Source organism: Cimex lectularius, unplaced genomic scaffold (assembly GCF_000648675.2).
Source record: "Cimex lectularius strain Harlan isolate CLEC.00 unplaced genomic scaffold, Clec_2.1 scaffold2, whole genome shotgun sequence".
Lineage (NCBI taxonomy): Eukaryota > Metazoa > Arthropoda > Insecta > Hemiptera > Cimicidae > Cimex > Cimex lectularius.
The window spans coordinates 252,459-265,864 of record NW_019394219.1 but is presented as its reverse complement, the minus strand read 5'-3'; the positions used below and the strand labels follow the sequence as shown (position 1 = coordinate 265,864).

Here is a 13,406-nt window from a genome sequence, read left to right as displayed (position 1 = left end):
CCATCCACTATTACTAATAGTACTACATCACATCTATCAAATAGAGACAAACCAACATACATATCCATGCCATTCATTCACGGCATATCACATAAATTAAACACGTTTGTCTCTTCTGATAACTTTAAAATAGCTTTCAAGAACTATGAAAAAATGCACAGACTTTTTTCCCAAAATTAAATATCCCACATCAGTAACAAATAAATCTGATGTGATTTCCAAAATCAATCGTTTAAATTGTCCGGCAAGTTATATCCCAATATCTGGATAAGAGAGTAAAGTAACATATTTATGACCGCAAAAAAGCCAAACAAAATCCTACAGGACTAGCTACCCACCATTTTGAACGCTAACACAATTTCGACTTCAACAATCTAAATGTATTACACACAGAACAAAACAAACACAAACGTAACTTTTTAGAAATGGTTTATATCAACAGAGATAAACACAGCATCAATTACAGAATAGACACTTGTAAACTCAGTCGCAGCTACGCAAATATCGATAATCAAATTCAATATCGATAACATACATATATCATCATATCACACAATACATATAACATATAAAACCATTATTCAGAAATCGTGAGATGCCATCTGGTGTGATGTACGTTTCAGAAAAACATTTTCTTTATCGTGCCAACGTTTCGATCTTTATTGAGATCATATTCAGGGCCTGGGATTTACAGACATTGTTTACATTTAACAACACATGTAGGATGTGGAAAAAGTGAATTTATACAATGAAAAATATATTTTTTATATTCAATCAAAGAATTTCTACTCACTCAGTGTTTGTCTTCTGTGTAATTGTACCATTCTGGTGTGTCGTGTCGAGAGTGCCAGCGAAATATTGATGTTTTATGTTTATGTATGTTGGATGGATGGAATATATCATCTACGTATTTAGTGAAGAAGGGTAATGTGAAAGGAAGTTGTGGTATGACTGTATTTAATAGATGTGTCATGATTATGTCTGCAAGTACTTACTAAAACCAAGAAACACAAATCGCTACCTCAAGATTACCTCATTATTGTTTGACGTGTTGAGAGTTCCAGTGAGATACTAGTCGTTTATATTAATTATTCAATCGTGAGATGCGGTTCACGATTTCTGAATAATTATCGATTAACGGTCACTAAAAACCACACACGTTTATATTAATATTGATTTAAAGTTTTTGTCTTTTGTTCAACGATTCAAAGCAATGCTAAACCACAAACACTAAAGCGATTTTCTTGTGACTCTTATAAAGTACCTAAATGACTTTTTTTTAACAAAAGGTTTTGCCAGGCTGCAGATCGGGAAACTTTCCCGAAGTGGATAGTTAATTGAAAATTCCAAGGCGAAGAAAACGTCGATGAAAAACCTTAAAAGGCAATAGAATTACTTTCAAGTCTGAACTGGATTGTTTTTGTTTTTTCTTCTTTTTAATTCCAGCATTGACGGGGCCGTCTTTAATAAATGAATCCCAAGTTAATACACGTCAAGAACTCATAAAACCGTCGAAGAGGGATGAACGCCGTCATCATCCGAGGTACAGAGTTTAAGAGAATCCTTGGGCATGGGATACAGTTTTAATAGTTGGAATCTTCCCCTAGCAAAGACCTTTTTCCCCCTTCGCCACCTGAGGCAGAAACTTTTCATTTTAGATCCTCTTAGCACTTAAAAACCCACCCTTCCCTACAGATATAGGAGGAAGCCGGGAAATTCGCCTTGAGAAGTAATTTGTAGACTTGTAGACCTGATACGAAATGGTAACCTTAAATCATGTTAAACAGTTCACGGTTTTCTTTTTCTAGTGATCGAGTACAATTTTAAATTTTCCTTCGAATATTAACAAATTAAACGAGTTAAAGCAGATGAAGCGAATTCCATGACATAACACGTAAAACTACACTTCCTTTCCCTCGGTATTGGACTTCTATATGATATTGCACTTTTCCTGGCCTAATAAATAAATAATTTAAATACCGATGGTACTAATAAATAAGTATAAAACTTTAAAATGATCAACATTTTAGGCAATTCTTTGGTAACACGTTTTGAAAGAACAAAAAGATGGGAGCATAAATAATAGCAACTTATATGCGATCGACCAGCCAAGGATCAGCTCTATAATAGTCTAGTGGATAAGATAGTGGTAATTTTTTTCCATTTAGTCAATATATTTCGTCTTCTTCAGAGATTACAGAGGACGATCTTAATTCATTTTACATTTGTATGGACATATTACTGATTATTGACAGCTTACAAGTACGTAGTCAAAATTTAAAAACATAGCCAAAGCTAAAAACTCTAATATTTGGTATTGTATAAAATGTACTAAATATGCCACTGTTTATTATGGTCAAACCAAGCAGTATTTCGTATTAAGCAACATCAGTATGACAACAATGATGTTGAAAGGCCATGAACTTCATTATCAAAACAGAAGCATAGTGGTAAACATAACTTCGAATTTGGCAAAGTTGTAATTATGAATTACGGAGCATAACACAGATCGTAGGGTATTAATGAAATGGTGTACATTCATCAAAATAATACGTCTTTTAATGTAAAATCATTGTTTCTTTATTTTAAAAGTTCTTTTTTTCCTTCACGAAACTGAGGCAAGATTTTGAACTTTTGATTATGTTGTATACCTAGCAATACTGTTAATATGTCATTGTCTAAGATTCTTTTATTTTCGTTAGATGTTGAAAATCAAGGATATAAATATATATATTCTGTACATTATTTTTTTGGAAAGAGGTTAATCGTAAAAATTCTCGGTACAAAGTTCTATTATATTATATTCCAAAAATATTATTAATTATAATTATACCGAGGGTGTTTGTTTTTAACTTTTTTATAAACATTAATTATTATTTGTAATGCAATATTTTTTAATATCAAGTTCATGAACTGTTTACAACAACAGGCAAGTTAGCCGGAAATTCCTATTGTGAAACAGGGCAAGATCTGCTTTTTGAAATTTTAACAAAATAGTAAATCTTAGCACATCGTATGTTCCAACACAGCCTTTTTTTTATTAAATAAAAATATATAAATATTTTTCACTTTATCTCTTTATTTTTTACTTATGTGTAAGTTTCCTTATTGGAGTGGGGCTTGTCTGGTTCCAAAATCCCATTATAAATTACATTTAGATCATTCAGGTCCGTTTTTAGATTACAAGACTTATCTTGATGAATGTACATAATATCTTTTAATACTCTATGTCTTATGTTCTGTAGTCATAATCTGAACATTGTCAATATCGTAGTATGATTACTACTATGTTTATGTTTTATAATGCAATTCCTGGCCTTTCAACATCAATGCAGTCCTACTGTTGTGCCTAATACGAGATACTGTTTGATGCTTGCATAATAAACAGTGGGACATTTAGTAAATTTTATACAATAAAAAACATCATAGTTTTAGATTTAGCTATAAATGTATTAAATTTTGACTACGTGCCTGTAAGTTGTCAAGAATCTGTGATGTGTCTATATAAATGTAAAATTAATTAAGTTTGTTCTCTGTAGATTCTGAAGAAGAAATATATCGTCGAAGCTCGACATTGGTACAAAAGCACTATTTGGTTTTCTGACCACGATCCACGAGACTAATATAAATAATTTCGAAAGAAAGATTTTGAAAGAAAAAAGATAAAGCAATATTGGGGAATTTAGTCTTTTATGTAAAAGTGAATTTTCCTCCATTGACATCGAGAGATAACAGTATCCAAGTAAATATGGAATTAATATAGGATCAGTCCTCGACTTGTAATACAAGTATTTTCCATATCTTGCAAATTTTTATAGAATGTTTGGTGATTAGTGATCGTTAGTCGTGAGATGGAGTCTGTCAAAAAATATTTTCTTTACCGTGCCAACGTTTCGATCTTTATTGAGATCATCTTCAGGGCTCAAAGTGTTTTTCTAAAACCTACACCACACCAGACCGCATCTCACGATTGCTGAATAATTATTTTTATAGAACCTTGGTTTTGAGGAGTTAACGTCATTTGCGCACGTAAAAAGCATTAAAAACGAAAAATAATTAATAATGTAGTAGTCAATAAAGATTTTTTTTTAGTTCATTAAACAAAATTTACCTTCAAAACATTAATTAAAACAAAAAATTCAAAATTTACATTTACCTAAATAGCCTAAAGTTTATTAATTTATGCTTGATTGTTATTTCTGATGGCGATATAACTGCACTTTTTATATATTGTATTATTTCACTTTCAACCAACAGATCAGCGTGTGTTTTTTATTTACTAAACCAATATAGTGGAGTTATAAACCTGCAGTGATGTATATTTTTTGGCTCGATTATATTTCCTTAATTAAATTTCGTTTTTGGTTGTATAACCATATTTAATCATGTGCATAAATACACTCAAAGACAAAAACCCGACACTGGTATTTTTTTCTCAAACTGTATGTATTTTTACCGTTATATTAATTTCAGCGTACTTATTTTAATGTAAACTAAATGAAACGGGATCAGAACTTCATGACTTTTAATAAAAAAATATTTAATTAGGAAGGTTCGAAAAAACATTTACCAAAACATCGGAAAATCATTTAGTGATAGATAGAAATTGAAAATAACATAAATTGTATAATCTTGATGTAAGGTATTGGTTGAAATGAAAAAGTTAGTGTCACGAGGGGGATTCGAACTCACGGCCTTCGGCTAAATACGCCACTCAGCTCCGAGTGGATCGAGTCACGATAGCTCAATTTGTAGCGCAGCGGCTTATTTAGCCGAAGGTCGTGGGTTCGAATCCCGCTCGTGACACTGACTTTTTTATCTCAACCAATACCTTACATAAAGATTAATTAATAGAAAGAAGTTATTTGGTCAATCGGACTAAGAAATATAATGAATTTAATAAATTATATATTTATCTACATAGACTTCTTTCCAGAAAGCTTTACCTTTGACTTTGTTCCAAACATGTGGAACTGCCTTAAACGCGGCTTTCTATTGTGGCTGAGGTAACGTTAAACCTCTGTGAAGCAGCTAAATTAAAATGCATTTGAAAAAAGCTTATTTTTCTTGATTAAACACATGTAATTGATATGAAATATCTCAACCATACCCTTGCTGTAATTGAGAATAAAAAAAAAAATAAATTATTTTAATATTCTGTACAGTTCTTTATGAAAAGTTTTGGTTGAGATAAAAAAGCCGGTGTCACGAGCAGGATTCGAACCCACGACTTTCGGCTAAATACGCCGCTGCTCTACCACTTGAGCTATCGTGACTTCGATCCACTCGGACTCCAACTTCCCACCTCAACCTACCTCTCGAGTTTTCTCTCCTTTTTGCCATTTTTCAATTTAAAAGGTTGACTGAGATGGGAAGTTGATGTGCTCAAGTGGTAAAGCAGCGTATTTAGCCGAAGGTCGTGGGTTCGAATACCGATCTTGACACTAACTTTTTCATTTCATCTAATACCTTACATAAAGATTGATTGATTGAAAGAAGTTATTTGGTCAATCGGTCCACGAAATATAATGGATTTTGATAAACTATATATTTAACTATAAATTTATGTGATGCTTCTTTGAAAAAAAAATGTAGTAAAAATCAATCACTGAGAATTCTGTTTTAGTGTTTTGTGAAATCCAATGTGCGCTAGTTTTCGAAAAGAAGGTCTGGCACATATTATCGTCACCACTGGATAACAGGCACTAACAAGAGTTCAATTTGCTCTGGTTTGCGCCCTGTGATTTATTCTCTGTGCTTTGTTGTGGTCATTTTCTTTTCGGTAGCTTGGCTTACTGGCTAGGATTTTGAAGAGCAAATCTAATACGAGGTTGTTTTATGTGTTCTGGCGAAACAACGGGCTTTCACAAAGCCGGCTCTGCCCGGTATAAACTTAAGACCCTTCCGGATCGAGATATATATCTATATTTAATGTAGGTCGAGTGGCACGCGATACTCTTATTTTTCTCATGTTTGCTTACTTTCATGAAATAAAATACCGTTTCTTTTAGTCGGCTCAGGCATCATGACAGCGAGAACACACGGCACCAATTTAGTTGTCCTCTTCAACTTGTTCTTTACAACTAGTCAAATTCACATATTTTCACTATATACAATCAAAAATACTATTATTTATAGAAATGTATGGTCTTTAGTGACCGTTTGTCAATGATTATTCGGAGGTCGTGAGATGGGGTCTGGTGTGACGTAGGTTTTTAAAAAAAACATTTTCTTTATCGCGCCAACGTTTCGATCTCTATTGAGATCATCTTCAGGGCTCAAAGCGTTTGTTTTCCGTGTAGATGTGTCATTCTTGTCTGTTGAGACGTGAGAGTGTTTGTTTGTTTGTGTGTGTATAGGGGATGGGCACTCGCAACACGATAGACAAGAATGACACATCTACATTTTTTAAAGGCACAGAAGACCTAAAAACGTGCCAATCGAGATAAAACTCTACACATCGTTTGTTGGCCCAACGCAATACTTTCTCCTCCTTCAAAGGAAAAAACTGAAAAAAATGACTTCATTTAAAAGTTTCAATACTTTAATTTTAAAAGGAACATATTGGGCACTCTCAACAAGACACAAAAGAATGACACATCTAAACAAACACTTTGAGCCCTGAAGATGAGCACAATAAAGATCGAAACGTTGGCACGATAAAGAAAATGTTTTTCTAAAACGTACGTCACACAGGAACCCATCTCACGATCTCCGAATAATCATTATTTACTGAATCTATGTATACTTACAAGCGTCAAGAACAAAAAAGTTATATAATGTAACTTTTTCCTTCGTTGTATTAACAAGAAATATAGGATTACTGGAATAGCCACGATGTATTTTTTAAACCTTGTTGGCTTAAAATTTACGTTAGGAATTTAATATAATCTCTGAATCGCCCTTTTACGTTATTATGATGTCCGGTCGAACAGAAGGCAATTTCCGAATGCGCGCCGGATGTTTTCCTCTCAGCGACATTCTTTAAAAAAATTACTTGATCGAATTAACATTATCCGGTTTAGCTGTTGTTTTTGGCCGAAATTGGCTATTTTTCATCCGGGCAGCTTAAAAAAATAAATGTATTTTTGGTAATTCGATAAGGGAGACAATTCCAATAGCCAATTTCCAATATAATTACAATACACTGATTCCAAATAGATTGGAGATTTTGCGTTCATGGATAACAAGGGCGAATCCAGGTTGGTCATCGGGGGGGGGGGTAAAATTTCGATTTTGTAAAGGCACAGAAGAGCTAAAAACTGTACACATCGTGTTTTGGCCTAACGCAATACTTTCTCCTCCTTCAAAGGAAAACACTGAAAAAAATAACTTGATTTAAATGTTTCAATACTTTAATTTCAAAAAGGAACATATTGGGCACTCTCAACAAGACCCAGAATAATGACACATCTAACCACACATGTTGAGCCCTGAAGAAGAGCTCAATAAAGATCGAAACGTTGGCACGATAAAGAAAATGTTTTTCTAAACCCAACGTCACCACATCTCACGATCTACGAATAATTATTTCCAAAATGTTTTTCCGTCATAGTCCGCAATGTAAATATTTTTAGCCACCAACATTAACGAATATAGAAAATTAATCACCAACGTAGAGGTTATCACATCGAGAGATTGAATAAAAAGATTAGTGGCAGAAATGAGAAAAGCACCAGAAGGACATGTCTAATCACGAAAATATCATGTTCTGCAATGTAATTGTTGGGCCCTCAACATAAAGGAACAAAAAAAACCATCACTGCAGTAAGGAGTGAGAGGTAGATTTCTTTCTTTTGGGGAATCAATCCAGCGATGCGAAAACTTTGCTACTTTAAAAATTATAGTATAATTTGAAATATTATTATTTATTTTATACAAAACATCATAAACATATTGCAATAGTATAAAAAATTAATCAATTGTTTTTGTTTCTTATTAACAGGTAGGTTTAAATTAAATTAGATTCGGGCCATTTTTTCCCCTAGACCACTGAAAATAATGAAAATAAAATAATGGTTTACTAGTTAACTACCAAATTTGAAATTTTATTTAAGCTATTTAATTAATTATTTTCTAGCGTTACCTCATAATTACTTTTTGGTAAGAATAGGAGATTTAAGGAAAAATACTTGTGATGGCCACGGCATATTTATTAATAATACTCACAATTTTAAGGACTTTTGCTTTATACCCTGCTTTCTCTGTTAACTTAAAAGAAATCTTGGCATATTTGTAAAAAAAAATTAAGAAACGCCTATGGTTTCATTTTATTATAAAAAAGAAATTAATTTGATATTTGAAACGAAAGAAATTAGCTTTGAAAGCACCGTATTTAAGAAAAATCCTAGTTAAAAATGGGATTTTTCAAATTATGATACCATTTTAAAATACTGCTTTGATTTGATGCTTGGATTTGAGCCAAACCGAGCATTAACGTTACAGGAATAATCCAGCTTAAAATCGGTACCAAAATGTTAAAATCCAATAATGAGGGGCGTAGCTAGGAGAGAGTGGAGTTAAACAAACCGAGCTGGTTGTTGTGCGGGAGAAAACGCAAAAATGGCCAAAATTTTGATTGAATTTTTTACTTTAATCGCCTAGATAACTCTGCGATCCCCAGGGGATTTAGCTGAAAAAGAATCCCAGCCGTCCTTACAGGATTCTTTACCACCCTGCCAAATTTCATTGCAATGCGATCAAAAATGCGGTCGCAATCTTCAGTCTGAAAAAAATCTACCTAAAATTAAACATCAACTTACAAGTTTGTTGATATCAAATCGAGTGATCGAAGTATCGAACCTGGAGAAAACAAAGCCAAAGCGTGACAAGTTAAAAGGAAACTGATTTAATTTAGGGAAGGTTTATCAGAGGTAACAGATCAAGGTTTTATAATTCTGAAATTATAAAAGCCTAATCGTTTAATTATATCTAAACTACTACATATTACATATAAAACACATAACATCTTCATTAAATTCACTAATTTCGTGGTCCGCTTGACCAATTAATACATTACCATTAATTAAGGTTTTAGTTGAGATGAAAAAAAGTTTTAGTAGTAACTAGTTACTACTTGAGCTATCGTGAAAAATGGCAAAAAGGAGGGAAAACTCATAAGGTGGGGTTGAGATAGGAAGTTGATGTCCGAGTGGATCGAGGTCACGATAGCTCAAGTGGTAGAGCAGCGGCGTATCTAGCCGAAGATCGTGGGTTCGAGTCCCGCTCGTGCCATTAACTTTTTTCATCTCAACTAAAAACCTTAATTAATTGTAATAACATCTTAAGTTGGCTCCACTGATGGATAATCACAGCATTTCTTTTTCTAAGTGAAAACCGTCAAGATAGTTTTGTTAAAAAGAATATATAGTTTATCACAGATCAATACTTCCCAATTATTAGGCAAATGCAAATGGTGAGTCTAGGGTGTACTTATGACGATATCTGCGTATCATTCTGACATAATTGTTAAATTAAACGATTTAAATAGTCTGAGAGTTGCATGTGATGTTTTTACGTAGTTACAGACGTAAAATCCCAAGTAGCATCTTGAGTCTCAGTGAGAAAAGTTATTTATTCAATCGTTTAAACCTCGAAACTCGTAATGTTTCCAGTCGATTTCATTAAGGGAATTGGAATGTTGGCTAAAAGAGGTAAAACTCAAACAGAAAGGAGAGTGATTGAAGTTGTTTACTCGTATTGCTATTTTCTAAATAATTTATATAAATGTTTCATACTCATCTATGTACTAGGCAGTAATGCGTATATCGTTTATTTCAACCATAAATTATAAAATAAGCCATCCTCTCTTGACCAATCTAAATTCGCAAAAAGTTATGTTTTACCAATGGAGCTGTGTGAATCACAATGAAAAAAGAGGGATCGTGCCCACCACATACAGAATAAGCCGTACGTGGTTGACACGAACTTAGAGGATACAGCTCAGGGGGGCAAGGATGCGCGTATGCTTAATTCTGGGCTCCGATGCTAGTCCCAGATTTGGCAGGGATCTAGATGTTTCCAGGCTCATGTACATCGTCTTAGATTAGTTGTGCAGGGAGGAAAGAAGGAAATATGTTAGCTAATCAATTGACACTACTACTCATTAACAGTTAAGCATTTGTAGTGAATTGTTTCAATTCAAATTTTTCAACTATTAACTATTTAGAACTTATATTGGATTGAAGACTAACTTCGAATCCATGCACACGATTAAAAAAACAGACACTCAACAAATGATTTAAAATGCTTTATTACCTACTCAACGACAATCAAAACTACCATTAAAATCAAAACATTCTACATACTTACTCAGACCTATTTGGATATACGGGTGCCAAGTTTATAGATCGGCCAAATATTCTAATATTCAAAGATTACAAAGTTTTCAATCCAAAATTTTAAAACTAATTGTTTCCCCCCCCCGTTTACGCAAACTATAACACACTTCTCAGAGATCTTCATATGCCAATGGTTTTTCAATCATCAAAACATATTACAGATGTTTTCATAGTAAATTACAAAATCCCACTAACACACAAATACGACTACTTCATTACCCTTAGCAATACCCCTTTTTAAGTTATTAATATCATTTATTAATCCCGATAGGCTGCCAATGGGTAGCTTTATCTATAAAGCCCGTAATGCCATAAACATAAATTTTCCAATCTGCTGGTTGTATTTAATAGTAGGTACAAATAAAGGAAGTAAAAAAAATCATTTATTGATTTTTTTTATTTTTGACTCCGCACAAATTAAATCCAGGCTTACATTATTTATAATATTTACATTTACAAAATAATTTTTGTGATAACTTATAAATAGTTCTACCGAAAAAAAAAAAAAAATCCGTCTGTAGATGATTTTGTGATAAATGGTATTTGAAAAATGAAATCTCATATTGCTTCTACTAATGTCAATAATACGAAGATATTTATTATTAAGATTGATTGTGCAATAAAAGAGACAAATTATAACCGTATTTATTTGATGTTCCAGTGGTAATTTTTATAAAAGGCGATCATTTTGACCAAAAACCTTACGACTTGACGACTAACCAAATATTTCTGACTCTTGTGATGTTATATTCATATAGTTTTGTCTTGGCCGATAATCCACGTTTAATTAGGTTATTGAATTTTCGTCGCAATTTTGTCCCCGCGTTGATATATGTTGACTGAATCGGCATGATCAACCTCCTCTTTCCTAGCACTATTGTTTTTTATTTATTTTTTTACGAGGGTTACACGGGGTGTCCCAGTTCCTTCTGACGAAACTCAGGGAATCGATTCAACTCTTCGTTTGGAGCTAAAAATACCAGGAGAAAATTTTTGGAAAGTTTTCTATTTTGAAGATATTCGTCAATTTAGGTTTTTTCAACTATTCACTACCTTACCACGTAAAAACGCTTTTGAAAAAACCATTTGAAAAAACGCTAAATTTGCTGTAAGATACTTCTATTTGCAATTATCTGAATGACATAAAATGTTAGCCAATATCAGTTGGAACATGTCAAAATTACAAAATAAATAATAAATTTTATTTTACAAAGCGAGTTCTAATTGATTTATTTCTAATCCCCCCTTCTAATTTACCTTAGCTCACGTTTTCGAACATTCAATTGTTATTTTTCAACTCTACTAGAACATTATTTAAAAATCTGGATATATCAACGTAAAGCATATAGATGAAGAAGTTTTTGTAAAATTTGACAAGTGGTAGGCATTTTTTTTGTAACCTCAGTAGATCGTGCAATTATGACCAAAATTTTAAATTTTGTAATTTTGACCTGTTCCAACTGATATTGGCTAACATTTTACGTCATTCAGATTATTGCAAATAGAATTATCTTACAGCAAATTTAGCGTTCTTTCAAATGGTGTAATTGGATTTGTTGTAGTCTCAACATTTTGGGAGTTGTAAGCTTTTTTTTTTGTGGTAAGGTAGTGAAAAGTTGAAAAAACCTAAATTGACGAATATCTTCAAAATAGAGAACTTTCCGAAAATTTTCTCCTGGGCATTTTTTTTGCTTCAAACGAAGAGTAGAATCGATTCCCTGAGTTTCGTCAGAAGGAATTGGGACACCCTGTATAAACCCTCAGGGTGCCGACGTTTTTGAAAAAAAAGCCCAATAGTAAGTATGTCGGGTTCGAATGCAGGGCCGCTGGATTCGAACCCGGGACCTTTACCTTACAGTGATGAGCGCCGTGTCAACGCCTAAACCGTTGCGGCCACCGACACCCTCCTAGGACTATTGTTCAATTGACTTCTGTCGCCATCGAGTTTATATGTTCTGTACAATCAAATATTAAAGTTGGATGTTTCGACAGGGAAATTCGCATCCGACAATTCTTATAAAACTCTGACAACACGATAAACAAAACAATGCAGTTTTCAGTTTTCAGCATTTATTATTTGTTGTCATAATTAATTTAATTTTTGTTTCAGGTCTAAACCGGCTTGGATTCGGGGATTTTAATTTAGGTATGTTCCAATCTTTTTTCTGTAAATTTTAGTGAATCATATTTGATTAATAGTTTACAATACTCTTGAGAATATCCTTTACAATATATCTATGTATTGTGTATTTAATACTTAATATATGTATAATGCTATATGTATAAACGAAATAAAACAAGGTTCTAAAATAATATTATTTTATGCCTACAAAATGATAAAAGGCACGAGCAGTACAATACATACGACTCGGTATTTTACGTCCTGTGTATTATAGTTGTCTATAAATAACAAATTTTATATTAGTAGTTTTAAATGTATTACGAATTAAAGAGTTATTCCGGAATTGAAATTTTTTGTGCTCAAGTGACACATAGGTAAAATATTTAAATCCAAAGCATAGAAAACTGTCAAAGAAGACATTTTTCCATGCACAGTTAACTAAATTAAAACAACCTCAGAATTAACGACATCCATTTGGTAAAACATGGGTCTCGTCCTATGTATGTATTAAAAAAGTGCAAAACTCGTTTTTTGTTCCGAAGGAAGAAAATAGGTTCTAAAGAGACCAGCGTAAATTCGTCAAAAATATACGCGTGTAAAAAAATTATCCACCTCACGTTCTCTACTTTTAAAGGACGGAAACTAAATATTCTCACAATTCGGGCACGTACAGATGAAAAAAATCTCTACCGGATCAAATGCACAAAAGGACCAGAGCCGAACGCTAATATCTCAAAGGACGTCGATAAATTCTAAATCCAGATTCCATCAAGCCATTAACACCATTCAACACAAAATGAAAATCGTATGCTGGAAATATGACTGGAATAGACGTACCAAAAAACAAGTTGCTAAAATGAATCTACAGACCATACTTCAAAAGGCAAGCTTAACGTAGCAGATGATATTGTTATCCGTTTTATCCAACTTTCTCTTTTTGTATT

The 13,406-nt window shown here is 32.9% G+C and overlaps 1 long non-coding RNA gene across 2 annotated transcripts in view; it reads left to right on the top strand.

Moving 5' to 3' along the window:
• LOC106666948 overlaps window positions 1–12,488 on the top strand; it is an 89,205-nt gene extending 76,717 nt beyond the window's left edge. For both annotated transcript variants that reach the window (XR_001340496.2, XR_002910932.1), the window contains exon 3: window positions 12,451–12,488. This is a non-coding gene — a long non-coding RNA (uncharacterized LOC106666948). The remainder of the gene's footprint in view (window positions 1–12,450) is intronic.
• The last annotated feature ends 918 nt before the right edge of the window (window positions 12,489–13,406 follow it).